Raw genomic sequence first — 24,059 nt, forward strand, 5'->3', positions numbered from 1 at the left:
TAACTGCCCATGATTGAATATCATTTATTTCTTTCTAATAAACCGACTTTTTCAAATGTTTGTCCCTGTGATTTGCTAATTGTCATAGCAAAAGCTATTGAAACGGGAAACTGTAAACGTTTTAATACGTATGGCATTTCAAGATCTCCTTTGGTGAAGGAGAAGAAGATGTACTACATTACCTTTCTTGTTGCCAGCTAAAATTTTACATGTCATTGCCATGTAATCGATTGACAATTTTCGCATTAATTCGTTTGACTTTATCGTTTCTCGGTGCTAGGATTGCCCGTGTACTCATTTCTTCTGTTGATAACCCTTTTAAAGAATTGGACATAAGTCTTATTTTATTGGGAACTTAAAGTGGGAAAAATGTAAAATTTATAAGAGCTGAGAGCGGAGGAACTGTGTCTGACAAAAGCATTCACATGAATGAGAGGTGAGAGGACCGTGGGCATGGTTGAAAATGGTTGAGAGGAGGTCGGGACTTGAAAAAAATCTCTTGGCAATAGTCTCGTCTCAAGACTTTTTTTCATAATAGAGATATGTATATTGTGGAGACCAGCCTCCACACAGACAGGCAGAAACTGATGGATCAAACACCACAACACGTTTATTCACCATATTTACAAAGTATTCAGTCCTGCATACAACCCAGTGCACCTGCACTGCACACCCTCAGTCCAGGCCTCTCACAATCCTGTCCTTTCTTTGCCACCTCCACTCCTCTCCTCCGAGTTTTATCCTCTTCCACCCGACTCCAGCTGATGACTGGAGGGAGGCGGCCCCTTTTATCTCCACCCGGACATGTTCCAGGTGCCTCCTGATGAGCTTCCTGAAGCACTTCCTGGTGTGGCGGAAGTACCATATGAGCACCCGGAAGCACTCCGGGTGTCCCTGGTAATACTTCCACCAGCACCTCTGGGTGTGGCAGAAGTGCTGACGTCCTGGGCTTCACAGTCTTCAGGGCACCCTCTGTCGGTGGCCACGGGTCCCTATAGGGTTGAGCTTCCATGCTCAATTCCCGTGGCCCCCACACGAACCAGGGCAGCTGCCTTCTCGTGTTCCGGGGGAGGGATGGTCCCTCTCCTGGTCCTTCTCGGCGTACCAGCTGGGCACAGTCCCCAGCCGCCCACCACAATATATACAGTATAAAGTATTGTCACGCTTGGGTCACAGATTTGCACAGAAACACAGGAGGTTGTAGAGACAGGAACTTTATTCAAACACTGCAAACAAACATGTCACTTTTTCAAAAGTTTAAACGTGCTCCTTGACAAGACGGAGATGACAGTTCCATCTCACAATTAAAAGAATGCAAACATATCTTCCTCTTCAAAGGAGTGCGTGACAGGAGCAGGGCAGGTCAGAGAGAGAGAGAGAGAAAAGCAAACAATCAAAAAATCGACAGGTGCTGTTCGGACTTTTAAGTATGCAAAGTACTTGCAAGGGAGCAATGTGAAGGTAGTCTTTCAGCGTTTTTTAACCTGTAGGGGTACGATCAGCCCCCCAGCTCACACCCCCTCCCTCAGCTTTAATCCCATTTTCGTGAATCAAGCAACATTCCAAACCAGGCTCAAACAAGCGTGACAGGACATCAGCATTAATATGTTCAGAGCCGTCTGTAGCACAAAATCCTTGGAGAAGTTGGGATTCCGCAGAACTGGATAAGAAGACAAAGCCGTTTTCAAATCACAAAAGGCACGTTCACAAACATCTGTCCATACAACAGGGCGGTTTTTCCTGCCTCTAGTAAGATCTGAAAGAGGAGCAGCCCTATTTGCAAAATCAGAGATGAATCTTCTGTAATAACCTGCAAGCCCCAGAAAGGCAAGTACTTGTTTCTGCGTTTCTGGACGTGAATAAGCAAGCATCTCTTCCACTTTTCTGAATTGAGGTCGGAGTAAACCCCTGCCCATGGAGTAGCCCAGATAATGAGTCTCAGACATACCCAATTTACACTTCTTGGGGTTAGCTGTCAAACCAGCCTGTCTTAAGCTTTCAAGGACAGCCTGGAGACATTCTAAATGTGTTTGCTAATCATTACTGAAAATTACGACATCATAGAGATACGCCCCGGAATACTCGGAATGAGGACGCAAGATCTGGTCCATCATACGCTGGAAAGTTAGAGGCACGCCATGAAGAACAAATGGGAGTCTAGTAAATTCATAAAGTCTGTCAGGAGTCGCAAATGCCGTTTTTTCGCAGCTGTCAGCCTCAAGAGGCACCTGCCAGTAACCTTTCGTGAGATCCAATGGGGAGACATAGGATGCCTGACCCAGTTTTTCCAACAGCTCATCAACACAGGACATTGGATAAGCATCATATGTAGAGACTTTATTCAAGCGCCTGAAATCGATACAGAAGCAAACCGAGCCGTCTTGCTTTGGGACTAATACGACCGGACTGCACTAGCCACTTTTACTTTCGCGAATTACACCCAATGCCAGCATCTTTTTGACTTCCTCACACACAATATTCCGTCGTGCTTCCAGAATCCGACACGGGCGCATCTGCACCCTAACACCGGGTTCAGTAGTGATTTTATGTTCTGCAAGATTAGTCACGCCTGGGAAGTCTGAAAAAAACATCAGTGTTCCGTTCAATCAAAGATAACAACTTTGCCTTTTGCGAGTCAGTCAAATCGTCACCAATGGCAACATCAGTCTGAGAGACAGCAGCCAAAGAAGTGTACCCCCCCGTGGGTCATGCCATTTCTTCAAGAGATTAACATGTAAAATTGTAAAATCTGGAATGGTTTGTACCAGCTCAGTATTCTAACTCTGTATTTCACCGGCCCCATACGTTCCTCAATAATGGCAGGGCCCTGCCATTTCGCTAGGAATTTGTGCGAATCCGTTGCAATACCAGAGCACAATCACCAGGTTTAAATTCACGGAGCTTACAGCGTCTATCATAAAGACGTTTCTGAGTTTCCTGCTCATGTCGCTGATGCTCCACAGCAATAGAAGAAAGTTTAGAAATTCTTTCTTGCAATGAAATTACCCGATCTGCAAAGCTCAGCCCGTGCAAAAGAATGTCCCTATGTACTTCAGGTACAACTAACTGTTCAATAAATTCCCCGAATAAATGATCTGATATCACTCTAAAAAGGCAGCCGTCTTTCTCAAGAAAGTGCAGGGTTTTTAAGCCCCCGGATGCACGCTCTTGGTAATAAGAGTCACTAGCAGAGCAGGCCTGTTTAAATGCATAATCTAATTAGCTATCAGCATGCTGCAAGCGCACAAAACCGGTCTGCTCACCAGTGCTCGGTTCTTGTTCAGAGGCATTTGCAAGTTGAGAAGTTGTATATGGGCTAGCCAGCCACTCTGGGAACTTGGGGGGGGTGTCACCCTCGGTCTCGCTGGAGAGATCGGGTTCAATATCTAGTCTGGGCTCAAGAATTTTCCCAACAGCCACGTCGGGTTCAATATTTAAACGGGGCTCGAGATCTTCCCCAACAGCCAGTTCATCCTCTTCCCCCCGCTAAGCTTGATATGGGGCTCACTGACTGGTGTCCGACATTCGGTCATGAGTCTAGGAAAAAGGGCATTCCTCCTGCCGGTCAGTAAGGGCCAGGGGCAGGAGTCCGAAATGGCAGACCAAACTTCAAAATGTTGACCCTTATATGTTAAAGGAAGAAGCAATGTCTGATAGTCTTTAACATCTCCATGTACTCAACATGTTTACAGTTTCAGTGTTACACAGGTACCTGCCGTCAGACAGTCCCATCTGACAATACGAAGGTCACTTCCTGAGTCCAATAATGCAGAGATCTCGCGGCCCCCTAACTTCACCGAGACCATTAAGCCATCCTTTTTATCTGAAGAATAAGGAACCCGGGAGCAACAAACCTCGGCGAGACAAATTTCCATCGATTGAGCAGGGGAAAGGTGACATTCCCTTGCCAAGTGGCCGGGTTGATCACACCGGAAGCATCTTCATTCAGCTCCACTGCCAAAATACTCACGGCAACGTCCACGGCCTCCTGCTTCCCCAGATATGGGTGCTACGTTAACAGCCGGATCCCCTGGTGGTCTTCCTGAGGGAACCTGATTTTCAGGGTTAACAGCATGTAGATTCTCTAACCTCCGTTCAAAGCGACGAGCATTCCCTGGGCGATCTATCGGAGGCTGCGGAACAACATAAGGAGCAGCAAATCCAAGCAGTTTGAGAACCCTCCAAACGTCTGGCTATGATCGTCAGTGATTCAACATCATGACAAAGGAATACATCTCGGAGAACTACAGGTATCTCTGCCAGCAGTATATTCATGACAACCTTTTCCACAACTCACTCCATCTCGTTTCCCTCAAACCAGCAGTGAACTTTATGAATCAAATCTTGAATTTGCGCACGAATGGATCTGTCCATGTTCAGTTTCCAATCATGAAGCGCAAAACCTTTAGACAAAAAGCTTGTAGTTTTTCGTAAAACAACCTGCCGCTTCAAGAAATCATAATCGCCGAGTTTATCGCGAGGCCCATTCAGTAAAGCAATTAACGCATCCCCAGACAAAAAAGTGGTGACGATGACAGCCCAGTTTCATTTGTCCCATCCCAGCAAAGTCGCCACATTTTCAAAAGCCAAAAGAAACATCTCTGGGTCATTGGAATGCCCCGTCTTCATCAGCACATCCTTGGAATTATCAGGTAGAGCAGGAACTGGATCATCTTCCGGGTCAGGAGGAAGTGGGACATTTTGAGCGATCTGAAACAACTCCTCAGCGTTCATCTGTGCAACCACTTCTGGTACCACTTGTCACGCTTGGGTCACAGTTTTTCACAGAAACACAGGAGGTTGTAGAGACAGGAACTTTATACAAACACTGCAAACAAACATGTCTCTTTTTCAAAAGTTTAAACGTGCTCCTTGACAAGACGGAGATGACAGTTCCGTCACACAATTAAAAGAATGCAAACATATCTTCCTCTTCAAAGGAGTGCGCGACAGGAGAAGGGAAGGTTAGAGAGAGAAAGAGAGAAAAGCAAACAATCAAAAATTGACTGGTGCTGTTCGGACTTTTAAGTATGCAAGGGAGCAATGTGAAGGTAGTCTTTCAGCGTTTTTTAACCTGTAGGGGTATGATAAGCCCCCCAGCTCACAATATATATATATATATATATATATATATATATATATATATATATATATATGTATTTATTTAAAGATCTTCTATAAAAACCCAACTTTCCCCCTTGGGACAAATAAAGATCTGTCTATCTGTTGTTATTGTTTATTAAACTGTGCTTTGCCATAAGATTATCTGTTAGATTTTCTAGGCTACCGCATTCTAGTTGGACTTCCAGCACATGTATGCTTCTTTAATAAATGTTATGCCCTCCCCAGACTCAAGTGCTATGTACAATGTCATGTGTTATGGATATTAAATAAACGTATGTTTGTATTTTTTCACTGCTGTTCATCACTACTCCTCAAGCTGTTCTCAAAATATTCAAAATACAGATGCTAACTTGAATTCCTCAAAAAGGGGTCCCACTGTAGTGTGTCAACATTTAAGTCTTATCTAATCATACCATACAAGTTGGGTGTTTTTCCATGTGAAAAAGTATTCGCAGAGCAGGTTGTGTAGAAGTGTAACAATTTAAGAAGAAAGTCCCAGTGGTGGTGGTGTTTTGACCCATTTGGAACAAAACTATGTTATTTCCCCTCTATGGATCAGCAGTACTATATAAGGTTTGGTTTGCTCCTTGATTGCAGATAAATATAAGGTGCATTGAGGCTTGACTAATGTTTTCTAAAGATTTTTATTGGGTTGAGCTTCCCAGTAACTCCCTTCTCCAGCATAAATGAATGTGATTTATCCCTGGAGACTTTCAAAAACTGTATAGCTGGCTTATAAAACAGATCTGAGAGATGCAGCACTGAAGGACCTCCCACTCTTGACATCACTGTATGATAAAGCTGAAGGCTTTGTGAAGGCAAAGATTGCATGCATCTTCAAAAAGAGCACAGTCATTTAGACAACTACATTCAGTGATACTCTACCAGTTCAGAGATGGCATTTAGCTGGACATGTGAACATAAACCAGTACTTGAAGAACTTAGAACATGGTTATGTTTTTATCAAATAGACAAAATTTTAAAAAGTGAAAAATATACATGCATTAAATGCATTTATGTTTGGTTTAGTTTTATAGAGAAATGTTTTCATCTTTGGAATGCAATTGTGTTAAAAAAATATTAATGAGAGCAGTCATTTCGAAAATCAAGAACAGCAGAGAAAGGCAGAGAGAGAGAGGGAGGGAAATGTATGCATAAACTTATCTGTAAATAGCTATTTGATTTGTCTGTACTTGTGAAGGTAAAGAACCATTACTGTAACTGCTCAATGCATGCTTCTTGTAAGAGATCAGCTATTTGCCATTCTTTGGTTCTATAGTCTATTACTTTGAACACTAGAGGGCGCCCTTATTTCAATCAAAATAGGCACAACCAATATTCCATGTAAATAAAAAAATTAATTACAATGAGAATCTCTATAGGCTAGTCTTTTAAGCAAAGAAGTAATTAATTAATTTATGAAATTAATTTTGAATAGAATATTTTGTTAATGTAGTGTTACTATATTCAAATCAATTTCCTTTTCCTTTTAGAAACCTCTGGTAACCACCAGAGATAACCCCACCTGTTTTATGATCAGCTCTTGCATCGATAATTAAATAAGAAATGTGAACAAGAAACATTTGCCATTCTTTATTTTTACTGTTAACATCAATTTGCTGTATTCCTTTTCAACATCTCCCATAGGGTTAAGCTTTTAGCGTAGCACTGCTAGTCTGTGTTCACATGGTTTTGTTTTGAAGAATAAATGTGCACATCAAAGGAATATACAACCTACACCATATATTAGTTTACCACATATCAAAGAAAAAAAAAGTTGGCTTGTACACCAATATATTATATATGCGTAAATGTTGGCACACCCACACTGGTTGTCAAAAATTTGAGAAGATGAAAGCAAGTTCACATATACTGTATATGAATTAAGGATGTAAGCCTATATCACGTGCCTAGAGATCACAACTACATATTAGTTTAATGATTTATTTAGCCATAAAGTGTTAAGAAATAGCCTACTAGCCAGTTTAATTTTACCTGACATTTTAGGAAATTGCCAATATGTTTTTCAGTGCATTTTGTTTTTTTACAAGCAAGTCACCTATGTCTCTGCTAATACATAACAGGAAATAAAGCAAAATACAGTTTTTGTTTGTCATTATACTTCTTTATATGTTGAATTTGACTATCATATTTGTTGTAGTACTTGTTCTCTTTAAAAAAAGCAGTGTTTTTCTTATAATAAAAAAAAATCATTTTATTGTTGCAGAATGAGTAAATTACCACCCTACTTCACATTTCAGAAGAGTTGTTTCCACAAAGGAACTATAATATATACTGCACATTCTAAAAAACTCTATATGCTCAGTTACCACCGTTTTCAGACAAGGGCACAGCACTGACACGGCCATGTCCTGACTGTTAATTTATAAATTTGTGACCTATGATTGCAGCTCTTGCTCTTGTTTGCTGGATATTTCAGCAGCCATAGACACAGAGGATTTAAAATTCCTTTTGCATCATTTACTGGTGTTTGTAGTGGTGTATTCTATCTAATACATTTACTGCTTTTCAGCAATATTATTCTCAAATTAGATATTCACTCCGGCATCTATAAGGATGATTTCCCCCTTTACTTAGAATTTAATACTGATCCATGTGGAGAACTATCTGTACTGTATCATGGTGAATGCAAAATCAAAACTCTTTCAACCTTCGCAAGTATATCCAGTTTTTAATACCTGGAAAAGTTTTGGGATTAAAATGCTCAGAGATCTTTATATAGACAACATATTTACATCTTTTGAACAATTACGTTCAAAATTTAACCTCCCAGCTACACATTTCTTTTACTATCTTCAAATTAGAAATTTTGTTAAACAGAAATTGCCCGATTTCCCCCACCTTGCACCCTCCACAATGCTGGAAAAAATACTGCTCAATTCCGAGGAAACAAACACTATTTCCGCAATATATAAAATCTTATTAGAGTCCCTACCTTTCAAAGATCCAAGAGGACATTGGGAAGAAGATCTCTTAATCAATATATCAGAAAAGGAGTGGAAGGTAGCAAAGCAGAGAATTCACTCGAGTTCTATATGCGCAAAGCATAGAATTATTCAACTAAAAATTATATATCGAGCTCATCTGTCTCGCTTAAAACTGTCCAAAATGTTTCCAGGCCAGGATCCAACCTGCGAGCGCTGCAACCAAGCTCCTGCCTCACTGGGTCACATGTTCTGGGCCTGCACCAAACTAACATCATTTTGGACAAAAATTTTTAAGTGCCTCTCAGACAGCCTTAGTATCACAATCCCTCCTAACCCACTAACAGCTGTGTTTGGTGTCCTTCCAGATGGACTTGAATTGGAGAAGGACAAACAAACGGTGATTGCATTCACTACACTCTTGGCACGCAGACTTATTTTGTTAAATTGGAAGAATCCTAATTCTCCTCTTATAAGTCAGTGGGAAACTGATGTTTTATATTATTTGAAATTGGAAAAAATCAAATTTTCAGTTAGAGGATCTGTACAAAATTTTTTCAAAACTTGGCAGGATTTAATCAATATTATTTTAGAATAAGAGAATTAACTATTATTGTATTTTACTCCCTTCTCCATCTCTTATTTATATAGATATTTACTTCTCCCCTTCTTTTGTCTAATGTTGCCTTATTAAAAAGCTTAAAGAAATTTTCCTTTAGCTAAGCTCTCCTTCTCAGGGATGGGGTTTGATTTGTTTTCAAATTTGTTGGGTTATAAATGGATCTGTTTGTATGGAATGATTACAATGAAAATTAATAAAATAAAAATATAAAAAAAAAAAAAAAAAAAAAAATCAAAACTTAAATGAGGTGCAGGTTTTTGCATTTGAATGTAAAAAAATTGATATGTGAAATTTTAAAACAATTTAAGATTGTTTCAAATAACATTTCCTAGTTAGTGAAATAACACCTTCAGTATAAGCATAAACTAATGGGACAGTATTTCATTTAGGCATTTGTTTTTATGCACATAAATCTATATATCTATGAGGGGCTGTTCAGGAAAAAAGATTGGTTTGTAAATATATAAATTAGCTCATATATATGTGTATGAGTAAAATTCTGGATATACAAAGTCAAAGCCTGATTATATAAAGTCATTCCTGAATACAGGTGGAATCACATTGTATTGAAACAATAAAAATATTTCGTTATAATTAAAATTTTGTTATAACAAATACATATATTATTGTGACTGGGGTCACCAGCAATTTGCCATCTCTAACAGCAGTGCCGAAAGCGACAGCTTCATTGCTACTGTGCTGCATCTGGTAAACAGTAAACCAAGGTCACAGTAATTGGTTTTCATCTGCAGGATCAAGCTTACTGCAAACCATTTTTGTTGCACCGGCCTGAGACCTTTCTCACACTCTCCTGATCTGTCTTCTTCAGACTGCATCTGCCACACCAGTGATCCCAGGCGGCTTGTGTCCTTCTAATCTGAAGATAGAAGCTAAAGCAGGGCCCTTGGCCATGCTGTGGTTCCTACCTCATGTGCTTGAGTGCTTCTATTTTGAATGAAGTCTTGAGACTGTACCTGCCTTCTTTAAAACTCAAAAGGTACCTGTGTTTTCCTTGAAAATCTGGACTCACCTTCCTGTCTCTCATACAACTCTGTGACCCAAGCTCAAAAATACCCGTATAAAAAAAAAGGCACTTCTTAAACAGCAAAAAATGATTTACTTAAAAATGACACATTAGGTGTAACTTTTTAAAATAGAAATACAGGTATGAAACTACAGAATGAAAACAAGACATTAGATATAATTAGTTTTAATAGAAATACAGGTATGAATACAAAATACGTTAACATTTAACATTATTTAACATTATACAAAGTTATTGTCTGTTTTTCACCTGCATTATTATCATTCTTTAATTTAATATTATTTATTGTATCAGTATGCTGCTGCTGGAGAATGTGAATTTCCCATTGGGATTAATAAAGTATCTATCTATCTATCTATCTATCTATCTATCTATCTATCTATCTATCTATCTATCTATCTATCTATCTATCTATCTATCTATCTATCTATCTATCTATCTATCTATCTATCTATCTATCAAATGAAAACAAGATGTTAGATGTAACTTTTTAAGTAGAAATACAGAATGAAAATGAGACATTAGATGAAAGCATGATTTGGAATGCTTTCCCATGTGATTTTTTCTTCATTCTGGAATCATTTTTTTCCAGGATTTTTTGTTTTTCTTTCAACGTAAACTGACACAGTTTCTCACTTTTCTGTTCATCTCAAAGAAACCTTTGAGAACTGCTATGAAACTCAAACTGCACAGTATCTACATACAACATGACTACCCACGCGGACACTAAAAGGAACATTGACTCAGAATTCAGCTATTAGTATGATGTTGCACCTACACTCTTGTCGAGCCTCACCGAGACTACAGAAAACCAGAAATCCTGTCACTTTTGTTTGGTCTAACAAGAAAGTTTTTACCTGTTGCAGAGTTCTCAAGACTTGGTGAAAAGTTTAGGTGTTTTTAGGTATTTTTTGGTTGAAAAAATGTTTGTTATGCTGGAACTTACATTTGTTAAAATAAAATTCATTTAACATGATGTATGAATGTTTGTTTGGGCCAACAAAAAGTATTTGTTATTTTGAAAATTTTGTTACTTTGTTATTCGCTTTAATGACATTTCACCTGGATATGGAGTGAAACGACTCAGGCACATGTTTAGTAAACTCTGTGACATGAAATACTTTTAATAACTTTTGGTTAACTTATTAAAAAATACCATTCAACTAATTTTTTAATATCATGCTTGTACTCATCATTTTTGTGCAATATATTTATTTTTTGTATGGGCACGTCATGGGACATTCCTCACAAGACTGATTGACTGAGTGAAGTTTCTCAAGATCATTATATAAAAATAAAATCAGAATGAGTTTATACAGTACATACTACTGCAAATGCTTGCAGATCTCATTATTTGCCAGGTGGACTAGAACAAATAATATTGGAACTGGCTGCATGTTCGACATCAACAGTGCATGCCCCTAGGCAATATCAGACACCTCAAGAGAAAGTGAGCAGTATTTTCAATCGAGGATATAAGACGCAGTTTCCAGCATTCCAGCATATAATCTGAGACAGAACTTTTCTCAAGGTTCAAGAAGATTTTACAGGAATGCACAGGCTATAAAATAGAAGCACTGTAGAAAAACTATGTAAAGTAAGAATTTTCCATTCTTTGCTCTATGGAGAACTCATGCTTACCCAAATGAAAACAAAACTGTAAGTTTTTTTTTTCTCAGTTAAAGTGTTCTCTCCATCTACCAGTTGTGATTTTTTTTTTACAGTGGGGCACAACTAATAGAACTAAAACCCTTCCAAAATAAAATGGCTCATTTGGCTTTTCAGTAGCTTTACTTTAGAAAACTTCTTGGAATGGGAAAGCTGTGAATAGAACATTAGGCATTTTCAAAAGAAGTGGTACTCCTTCCAGATGCTGAATGCCAGAAAGTGCCCAGAGCTGTTATTAAAGCATGGCATGCTGGTTAGAATTGTTTTCCCTTTTGTGTATTTCTTTCTCTGAAAGTGTATATCTTGTAAATGTTATATTTAATAAACTATTATTTTACTATGTTTTATGTTTAATTTAATCTTAACCTGTTAATGTTATCATTTTTAATCTTAGGCTTCAAATTTTACTTGGATGTCACAGCAAACTGGTAATACCATCCTTAATGAGCCAGCAAACTTTAAATGGTTTTGTGAAAAATAAGATATTTCACCAGAAGTAAATCTATGTAAGACTGTTGACTTTCCTTGCGGCATCCATAGGTTTGTATTTTAAAGACTGTTTTATATTGAACACCCGTTTATATTTGGAAATTGTCCTTGTGAGTAATTAATGTTACAAGTCTGCACTTGTATGTGTTCTGAATTTCACTTTAGTTAGTACCTGAGAAATGTTTTGAAAAATTTAAAACAAAGGTCGTCAAATACTCTTTCTTGGATAAATTAAAATCTTTTTATGTGTAATTCTTTTTTTGTTTTATTTTAGCCATCAAATTGTGAAGGAGAAATAATTGAAGAGCAGAAAAGTGAAAGAAATTTTGAATCTTTAGAAATATATGAATACTTGGGGTGGTACTGCTTAGTATAATAATGCACTGTTTTGTAACAAGACTGACACCAGTTTTAACATCATTGGCAAATCTAATAAAGATTAAGAGGTGTTATAGAGTTTAGTATTTACAATATACATGGTATTTTGTAATTGTACCAGTTGATAATGTTTCAAGTTTAAAAGGTATTAATATTTATAACTGCCTTTCTAATGCAGCTTTCTGTTAAGTTTGTTAACAGTAATCCACTTTTTAATGATTTACTATGTCAGTTGATTTATTAATGAAATTTAAATATGACAGTAAATTGTAAAGGCAAGTTTTTAAAAAAGAAACCCATCATCATAGTTTTCATATAACACTTTGCACTGTTGCATGATGGTTGCTAGTTCTGCCTCACAGCTCAGAGAGTCTAAGTTCAAATCTTGACCTAGTTATCATGTGGAATGTGTGCATCCTTTTTGTGCCTGGGTGGTGTTTCTTTGGACACTCTAGTTTTATTCCAGTTTTGCCAAAGGATGAGGGTTAGGTCAATAGGCAGAACTAATCTATGTTAGTTAAAATGAGCATGTGTGAGTGAGTTTGAAACACACTGAACTGGTATCGTGCCCAAAGTTAGCTTCAACCTTATGCCAAATGCTGCCAGGTTTGGCTCTGGTGTCCCAAGAGTCGGTTTCTTCATTAAACTAATTCAAGGATGCATGGTTGAAAGCATAATTAAATATATGTTTCTGCAATCATATATATATTTTTTTAATTTATCACTATAGAAAAGCAGAAGTGATGACGTTGAGGTGTTAAAAATTCAAAGCAGCATAAAAATACAAGAGTAGTCTGTGAAGTCTCAAAGTCAAGGTGCAATTTTTACACACTTTAATGGGACATCAGGGAAAATTTACAGGTGGTTACTATTTAAAATTGCCCCACCCCCCACAATACATTTCAAAAGAAAACGTCTTTACATCATAGGTTTGTGTTCCACTCAGAATAATGCCCAAAGTCATCTTTTTTGTCTTAAAGGTGATTTGTTCTCATTGTAGTACTTACAACAGACATGCTGTGGTTTGAAATTTCACATTTGATATACTGAATTGTGTGAAATGTAAAATTTCATTTTGACATTTTGCACAACTGATGGAAAAAAGTCTAATCTTGTGGTTTATCATTTTTACTGGAATACGAAACTCTGGACATGCATTTTCTGGCAGTCCCCTAAATGTTGGTTTCATGGTAACAATGTCATTTTGAGAATATGTCCCAACTTTGACAATAATTTAAAAAACACAGAAGAACCTTCAGTTTTAGGTTTATTTAAAGCAGTTTTGCAGCCTTTCTATGGAAGTCTAAGGGCAGTGGCATAGCTAGGGGTGGGTGGAGGGGGCGATCCAACCTGGTCGGCTCATTTTTGGGGACGGCATTATTGGTCAAAAGGCTCAGTACAATTCGTGTGTAAGCAGCAGGGTTCGGAAAAATATCACTCATGAATGAAAAAAGGAAAATTCTCTGATATTTATCCACAAATGTTTCAAAAATAATTTTCAGACTGTCCTTCTGTGACGGCATCAGACACAGCAGTTGAAATTTATGAGGCAATAACAAAAATAAATATAAACATTACACCAATAATAATTTTTAGGAAGATAAACAACTAATTTACAATTTATAATTTTGTTTCATTATCAATCCAAATGCGTTCTTGCCCTGTGCAGAAAACATCCCCACCTATCACTTGTACACTACACTGGTTCTGGTTTTCGCAGAGTAATTATATTAAACTAATAATTAGAACACAGCTTATCAGTGTGTCTATACTATATTCTTGTCTAGTTGATGCTTATAAATAATTAAATAACACAGACATAATATATTCAATGCAGTGTATTTTTGTAAAGCATTCTTCTCTGAGTGTAGGCACAGAACGCTGTAACAAGTTCTCCGGTAAATGCATGTACAAACTTTGCAAATGACTATTTATATAATGCATGCACATAATGATACAGAATGGACAGGAAAGCAAAACAGTTTGAAACTTACTAACATAAGCATAACCCGACAGTACTGGCCTTTTAATGAATTGTTAAAGTATATTGGGGGCATTCTGCTCTTTTTGATTGTAAGGCATGAGTAAAGTCAATAGAATGGCAAGCTGCCTGGTATCTCCACCTGCTTTGTATATTACAAGTTCAGCAACGTGTACTCAAGTATCCCAAAAATGACCCATAACCTGAGCTGTCTTTAAGCTTTACTTGCACTTTCTGTGAAAGTAGTTATGCACTGGCAAGGCATTAACCACAGAAAATAACACGAGAGAATGAAATGGTCTCACCTGAACGTGGCAAGAAGGAAAAGTGAACAACTAAAACCTACGATAGTAAAAGGAAACTGATTGTGCTGGCGGGTCTAACCGGAGAGGTAACAGTTTTGTGCTGTAATTGATTAAATTTGTCAATTTTCAGAAGCTGCTTATACTTAAAGAGGGTTTCTTGATTAAAGTTTTACTGTTATTATATTTCTGTTCACTTCTTATTCAGCCTTCCACTTTTTTTTTTTTTTTCAACCCTTACTAAATATAATTCTCTAATACTGCATGTCAAATGTTAGGTATGTCAGGCAAGGAAATGGATTACCTTGATAAATGCATGTTTGAAATAACTGAAATAAAATTGAAACTGACGGGAGGCCATGTTTTGTTCTCAGTTTGTGACAGTGTTTTAATTTAAGTGAACGTGAACTTAATTTATTCTGTCTATGGTGGGAAAGCAAAAACTCTTTTTATGTAGGTGTTTACACATTAAAGTAGATGAAAATTATTTTCTCTTGTTTAATTACTTTCCTGGTGTCAGTACTTGTGTATGTTTAGGAAGAGTTCTGACTTTTTTTTGCATTTCATACATGAATTTTGAAAAAAATTGCATTCAAATGTATATATATTTACTGAAATTCATTTATAATACGATAGGCAACAAATGTATATTATTCACTGATGAACATTTCAAATAACATTCTGTTACCCTTTAAACTTGTTATGAGTTTGTTTACATTTGCCATAACATTTTGAAGAAATCATAAACTAAACATAAGCTAAAAAACACCAATGCGCAGAGTCTAACAATTGTTTGTGGAAAGATTTCACAATTTGATAAAAATTACAGATTCTCAATATACCAGGGACACTTTTTGTATTACTTTTAGAGTCCTACAAAGTAAACCTAAAGTTTTGCTTTAAATGTGAATAATTGATATTGTGAAATTAATTCTGTGAACTTTCTTTCCATATTGCAACTACATTAACTTTCTTGAAAATGAAGAACATTTGTCTGAAGATTCCGATATTCCAGAAGCAATTTGCAGATCATTGATGGAAGACACACTTAAAAGCCAGTTGTATATACAGTAGTTTAAATTAACACTGGGTTGAACCACAAGTATTCTTTAATTTTTTTTCACAGACAGTTTAAATGTATTGCTTAGCTATTAATGTCACAATATGTTCATCAAATGTATCTTTGGAATTTTCAGTAGGATCCTAGTCATAGCAAAAGGTAGTTGCAAGCCTGTGAAAGTATATGACTTACTGAAATGCAGTTGCAACTGAATATTTCAGCATAACTCCTGATGTGGAATACTAACTGAGCAATATTTAAACTTCACAGAGATACTTCATTGTCAGTTGAGCAAATACTGGTGCCACCTACCACTGCATTAACCCTTTGCGGTCGTTAGGCCAGAAAACTGGCCTTAGTAAAAAGTGCGCTATAGGTCGTCAGGCCACCGCTGGTGGCCCTGCAAGTTTCTGACCGATTTGCACAGTCGCCTGGTCGAGAAAAGTGGCCTGTGTTATTCCTACGTGCTTGAAAAAAATAACTGCTGTAATTATTGGCGTTTTTTCAATAATTAATTACGACTAATGTAGCGTGACGTTGAAAATTAAATACGACTGCAAAGGGTTAAATGAACATGAAGTTACTTGGTTCAACATAATGCAAAGAAATGTTTGGGATGGCACAGTGAGAGCAATGAGTAGACCAAACTTTACTCCACCAAAAAGAATTGATGTAAACTTCCATCCATTTTCCAACCCACTGAATCTGAACACAGGGTCACGGGGGTCTGCTGGAACCAATCCCAGCCAACACAGGGCACAAGGCAGGAACCAATCCCAGGCAGGGTGCCAACCCACCGCAGGACACATTGATGTAAACTTCACTGACAATATTGCCATTTCTGAAGGAGCAGTAGACCTTGATGCTTCAAAACATGAATTTTTCTCGCTTATGCCTGAAATATCTGAAGGATTACAGTGGAATGTTTGAGGGTCCTTCAGGAAGCAAACGTTTAGGCTGCAATTTGGCAGGTATGTGTGCAAAATTCTTTTAACTTTATTAGTTCATGTTTGGCTGACGCTTTTATTCAAGGTGAAAACACTTGAGATAGAGTTGATTGCATTTCTTTTTCAATTGGAGCACAGGTAGGTGAAGTGATATGGTCAGACGGTGGCAGTAGTGTGATTTAAACCCACAACCTCACGGTTTGACATTCAAAGCCTTAACTGCTTGACTAAGTTATCCTTCTAATGGATTTTCACACAACTAAATGTTTTGTTTTTGTGACTGATTTTTAAAAAAAAAACTATTTTTATTACCCTTTCATGCAGCATTAAAGTATATGGCTATTTTTGCTGGAACATGGGGAGGGGGGGCGGCAATCGCCATGCTCTTTCTCCCCAATTCTATATGAATCCTTGGCCAAAGGTACAGAAAATATTGAAGCACAACTTTAGGATGATATCAATATTTGTAATCAACTTATAGATGTGTGTATAACACAACAGGACATTTATTCACTAGGATGTGTATACTGCATGTGTTGTGAAATGTAAAAATCTTAAGCCATTATGATATACTATATGGACAAAAGTATTTTTTTTATTGAATTCAGGTGTTTCAATAAGACTCATTGCCATGTATAAAATCAAGCACCTAGCCACACAGTCTCCATTTACAAACATTTGTGAAACAAAATGGGTCATTCTGAAGAGCTTAGTGACTTCAAGCATGGTAATGTGATAGGATACCACATTTGCAATAAGATGGTTCATGAAATTTCATCCCTGCTGGATATTCCACGGTTAACGGTAAGTGGTATTATTGGAAAGTGGAAACATTTGGGAGCAACAGCAACTCAGCCACAAAACAGAAGACCATGTTGTAGCGGGGCTATATAGTAATAGTATATTCTATGTGTGTACTGAGTGAGTTTTGTTTTCATCGTCCTGTTTACTGTCCGTTATGTGTGCGTCAGTGAATGTTGTCCACATTAGTGCAGAGGGGAAGGATGATGTTGACAGACCGCAGCCCCAAGACAGAAATCACCTGTTTACACACCAATTACATCTGGGACATTTTACATTTAAAAAACAGGAGCGAGAGGCGAAAGGAGGGAGGCGGAGAGAGGGAGGAAAAGAAAAATGGACAATTTATCCATTGATCTACAAACTCATTACTGCTATTTATTGCATTATTCTACTGCCTGCTTTTTCATCTACAGATCATTCATCATGACGGCCAAAGCCGAGAAACCCCGGGGTTGAAGTCATTCCAACCATTGCCAGGACGTTTACAGTGAGGTTGTTTTGTTGTCGGGAGGAAGCACAATAACACCACAACCAGTTTCTATACCGCCAGACTTTATTTTGGGACACATTTTTTCACCACATTTTCAACTGTTGTGTTTTTCAGATATATGTTTGTATTTGTGTTGTGTGCTTTTGTTAATTGTTTGGGGGCAAGGGAGGGTTAATTGTAAATATTTGTGTTATTATGTATATTAATTAGTCACTGGTGCTTTGGGGATAAGTGGTAATTTGCGCACCCATATACATATTTATTTATTATTGAATGTTTGTCTGTCTTTCATTTTACAATATATCTGTGGTTAATTTGACATATCCGTTTACTGTCTCTGGTTATTTCGTCGTGTTGGTAGAATAAGATATCTTGTAAGGAGTACAGCTTGTTATTAGAGCAAGAAACCTCAGGTATTCCAAGTTATAGTCTTGGTAGTGTAGTGGCTGGTCTGGGTATGGGGTCGGCCATTACAACGTAATGTCACAGACTAGGGTCAACAACTGCTAAGGTACATGGTGCATAAAAGTCACCAACACTCTGCTGATTCCAGAGCTGAGCAGAGCAGAGTTCCAAACTTCCACTGGCATTAACTGTGCGGCAGGTGCCTCATGGAATGGGTTTCCATGGCCAAGCAGCTGCATGCAAGACTCACATCACCAAGTCCAATGCCAAGTGTCAGATGGAGTGGTGTAAGGCACACCGCCATTGGACTGTGGTGCAGTGGAAATGTGTTTTATGGAGTGATAATTCATGCTTCTCTGTTTGGCAGTCAAAAGGGCAAGTCTGGGTTTGGTGGATGCCGGGAGAACATTGCCTGCCTGACTGCATTGTGCCAACTGTGAAGTTTGGTGGAGGAGGGATAATAGTGAGGGGCTCTTTTTCAGCATTTGGGCTAGTCCCCTTACTTCCAGTGAAGGGCAATCTTAATGCTTCAGCATACCAAAACATTTTGGACAACTTTGCTGTGGAAACAGTCTTGGGAAAGCCCTTTTCTATTCCAGCATGACTGTGTCCCAGTGCACAAAGCAAGGTCCATAAATACATGATTTAATGAGTCTGGTGTTGTAGAACTTAACTGGCCTGCACAGAGCCCTGACCTCAACTTCATCAAACACCTTTGGGGTGAACTGGAATGGAGATTGTGTGCCAATGCCTTCTCGTTCAATATCAGTGCCTGACCTCATAAATGCTCTACAGAGTGAATGGACAACAATTCACACAGAAACACCCCACGATCTTGTGGAAAGCCTTCCAATAAGAGTGGAAGCTGTATAGCCGTAAAGGGGGGGGACCAACTCCATATTAAAGTCTATGTATTTGAATTCAATGCTATTAAAGTCAATTTTGTTGTAATGGTCAGGTGTCCCAGTACTTTTGTTCATATACTGTATGTTAAAACAATACTCCAACCAAAATTGATATATTTTATGTTACTCAACCCATGTAGTTTGTAATGATGGCTAATAAAGCATTTTAATTTCATGTTTTTTTTCATTTCTAATAGAAAAGTTGTGTATGGGGGCAAACGTAGAACAACAGCAAAAAGCACCAAAAACATCCATGAAAAAAATCGCATAGTCCACTTCAAGTCATTTAGTCGTATGCTCACAATGTCCCAAACACACATGTATTTGTACTAAAATATTGTTAAATAAACCACTTCCAGGAAACATTGTCATGAATAAAAATGTTACATACTGAAATGCGAGAGAGTTTGAAATGAAGACCTGCCTACCTCCCTAAGTCATTGGTCACAAGTTCAGCTCAGTAGCCGCTTATTCATTGGCAAAGGAAGCAACAGATTTGATGTTGAATTGCAATCAGTGGAATTTTGGTGAGACTGTCTGAAAGATGCAATATGTAATGCATAAAAACAGGCTTATTCAGAAATTGTTTCTTTGAATTTTACATATATTTTCGTGGTGGCCTAGTAGCATACTGCTGCTTCACAAATCCAGTGTTCTGAGGTGGAATTCCAAGCCATGTTGTTGTTGTCTGTGTGGAATTTTCATGTTCTCTCCATGTCTGCATGGTTTAAGTTAACTGACATCTCTGAATTGGCCTTGTGCAATTCTGAGTTGTGGGTGCTTGCTGTATTGTGCCCTGTGACTGACTGACAATCCAGGGATTGTCCTGCATGGTGACTGATGGTGCCAGGTTTGACCCGGGCTTCCTGTAACCCTTAACTTGATTAAGTGTGCTTTATAATGTCAAGTTAAAATACTAAAAAACAACAGTTATTTTTCAGCTCCATGATAAATATTTAAATGCAACAGTAAACAAAATTAGGTTCAATATTTAATTTTTGCTTGCCTTTTCAAACTGAGACAGTCAATGAATGTACTAAGGTACATTCTGTACAGTCATTTCCTCTGTAGAAAATATGGATTTGTCTCTGCAGCTATGTGTCAACCACCCATAGACAAGCTAAGAGACTTCAAGTTGAAAATTTTAATGTTTTAAAAAGAACATTATTTGGACTGAGAAATTTCTTTTGTTACGAGTTGCACTCATGCTTGATCCTCAGTAGCTTGCCAACTCAGTAGCTGCTCGATTTTGGCAACCAGGAAAAGATTCAACTATAATTATACATACTACCTGCGACTCTTCAATTCCACCCGAGGGAGTAAACGTTACCATTATACCTGCATTTTTATCACTCTTTAATTTAATATTGTTTTTTATCAGTATGCTGCTGCTGGAGTATGTGAATTTCCTCTTGGGGATTAATAAAGTATCTATCTATCTATCTATCTATCTATCTATCTATCTATCTATCTATCTATCTATCTATCTATCTATCTATCTATCTATCTATCTATCTATCTATCTATCTATCTATCTATCTATCTATCTATCTGAAGAATGCTTATCCATTACGCAATAAATGGGAAATTTGATATGTTCCTGTAATATACACACACATTTTTGGAAATATGGAATAAACGGTTATCTTTTTTGGCAAGATACAGGAAAGTTCCACTACTTTCAATATCATACCTACTTGATATTGACAAGAGTAGTGCATTTGTAGATTTAGAAATGATAACTTTGTTAGATTTCACTTCCTTTCAAAATTATTCTACATACAGTAGTATACATTGTTCATCTGAAAAGTAGGTGCTGGGAATGACATCCATTTGTGTAAAGTTACATGCAGATAATGTAAAGCCAAACAGCCTGAGACTGTATGCACTCTCTTACTTCTACAGACAAGGCAGGAGAAAGAGAAAACAAAAAAAGCAGAGTTCTAAGGTGCAACATTTATGCTGTACCAGGTATTATAAAAAACAACTTTATTTTCTTATTCTCTGTGTACTGAGATTAATTTTGGTTTTCCCCAAATTCTGTGTATAATGAAGAATGAAGTTGTAAGTTTGCAGGATATCCCCTTGCAGAGTGATTTGTCACAAATTGTCTGCACTGTACTGTTTTTCTTTTATTATAAAGTAATTAATTGCTAAAAATCTATGATGGCTATACTAAGGTTCTTCTTACTTTCAGTTTGTGTTGATGCAGTGAGGAGAAAGTACTTATTTTGCAAGGATTTGGTTACTTGATTTCTTTGATGAGCCATCTTTGGAATTGTTGAAGTGCAAGTCAAAATTCCCTTTGGCGAATACCTGCGACTGCATAGTTACTGTAGAATTCTTCTAACCAGCAATTACACTGACTTTAAAAACAATATGAATTTTAGTATTAAAAATTTCCCAGATTTTGGAAGGGCTTAATGATGATGATGTATTTTTCAACCATAATACAATAAAACAATCTTTTGTGGTTTTTATGGTATCTGTACATTTTTGAAAATATCAGAATGTTTTATCTGCAAAAAGAACAACGCTGCACTGTATTTTTAATTATTGTTCATGCATTTGAAAGAAATTAATTTTGTATTGTTAAAAAAGGAGGCATTGACAACTTTTTAAGTTTATTGGAAATATAACTTTTCATTGTTTTCTCTAAAAGAACTGCTTATAGACTTGTTATTTAGGCATATGTTAAACACCTTATTGTTAAATTCATGACAGTGTATAAGTGAATGGTAAAGTTATGTAGTAGGTTGTACTTCACTTTTGCTGTTTTTATTGTGGAAAAGATTGTTTTCCATCTAGTGGAAAGAGTCATTACAGGATTAACCAAAATTAAAATTTCATTGTTAAAGGTATTTTATTTTTCTTTACAATAATTTATTGGCCAATATTTGATGTATAAAGGAGGCACAGTATCAGATCTTGTTACGATGCAGAAAGATGAACACATTACATTTACAGGTATATACTGTGGGTGGCACGGTGGTGCAGTGGGTAGCGCTGCTGCCTCGCAGTTGGGAGACCTGGGGACCTGGAACGTGCGTGGGTTTCCTCCCACAGTCCAAAGACATGCAGGTTAGGTGGATTGGCAATTCTAAATTGGCCCTAGTGTGTGCTTGGTGTGTTTGTGTGTGTCCTGTGGTGGGTTGGCACTCTGCCCGGGATTGGTTCCTGCCTTGTGCCCTGTGTTGGCTGGGATTGGCTCCAGCAGACCCCCGTGACCCCGTGTTCGGATTCAGCGGGTTGGAAAATGGATGGATGGATGGTATATACTATGGTATATCTCTATGCTCAAAGCAATTTGGAGTGGGGAGTCACTTCAGTGGGGATGATCTGATAGCAGCCATTTTTGTGTCAGTATGCTCAGCACACATTAGCTATTATGTGTTGAAGGGGTAGGAGAGATAGTTGGACAATTAAGGACAGGGGATGATTAGGGGATCAGAATGACTAGGCTGTAGTTGGCAATTTAGCCTGTACATTAGGATACACCCTGCTCTTTATAAAGGATGCCCAGGGATACTTTATGATCACAGAGAATCAGAACCTCAGTTTTACATCTCATCTGAAGGACTGTACAATTTTTACAGCACAGTGTCCCCATCACTGCACTGGGGTATTGGGATCCACACACAGACTACAAGGTAAACACACCCTGCTTGCCTTGCCAACACCCCTTCAAGCAGCAACCCAACTTTTTCCTAGTTGATCTTCCATCCAAGTACTAGCTGGGAATAAACATGCTTAGCTTCAGGTGGATGACCCGTTCTGAAGTGCAGGTAACATGACTACAATGGACTACAAAGAAGTGGTTGAGATGGTTTGTGGAGTTATTTAGTTCAGAAACTTAGTACAGAAGGAAGAAAAAGCCAAAAGTTTGATGTTGGACACTACTAATTTAAGTGAATTGCTAGCTGTGTTTTTTTATTCATCACAAGAATCAAAATAATAGTTAAAACATTTTCTCATTGGTATTAAAAGCTTTTAATTATACAAACAAATTATAATAGTAAGTAAAAAATACTGTAAATTTAGTAGTGTGACATTCATCATTTTAGTAAGGCTGTATATATCTTGAGTAAACAATAACCTGTCATAACATAACTTTTTAATGATACTGTGGCACGTGGCTGGGGGTGGTACCCAGCCGGGACTCCCGGGATAACCAGAGAAGGGCTTGTGCCTCCTCCAGACCACGAGGGGGCAACCGCCCTGGTTGTGTTGGGGGCCACGGGTACAGAGCTGGGAAGCTCAACCCTGTAGGGGCCCATGGTCACCGCCAGGGGGGTGCCCCGATGCCTTGGGAGCCCTGGACCTCAGCACTTCCGCCACACCCAGAAGTACTGGGGGGAAGAGGATCAGGGGACACCCGGAGGGCTTCCGGCTACACAGCCGGTGCTTCCGCCACACGAGGGTGTGTCGACGGAGGCTTATCAGGAAGCACCTGGAGCCCATCCGGGGGTGAATAAAAGGGGCCGCCTCCCTCCGTTCATGGCTGGAGTCGGATGGAAGCAGACGGAGCTCGGAGGAGAGGAGTGGAGGCGGTCTGAAGAGTAAAGGCATTGTGTGTATTGGCCAGGACTTGAAGGGGTGATTGGTGCTGAGGCACTGGGGTGTGCTCACTATCTTGTAAATATAATTAGTGTAAATAAACGTGTGTGTGGTGAAACAACATGTCTACCTGTCTGCGTCTGGGCTGGTTCCCACAATACATTATTAATGTAAATGATTTTTGCCAATTCTTCATTATTTTTTGAGTTGTACTAGGGGGCTTTGCCTCCTGCTTGCTTCATTCGCCAACCCCCTGGACCTGTGCTACACGCTAGCCTCTTTGCGGTTCTTCCAATTGCATATAGGGATATGGATGTACAATTTAAACAGATTTTTA

Source organism: Erpetoichthys calabaricus, chromosome 1, assembly GCF_900747795.2.
Source record: "Erpetoichthys calabaricus chromosome 1, fErpCal1.3, whole genome shotgun sequence".
NCBI classification, from domain to species: Eukaryota; Metazoa; Chordata; class Cladistia; order Polypteriformes; family Polypteridae; genus Erpetoichthys; species Erpetoichthys calabaricus.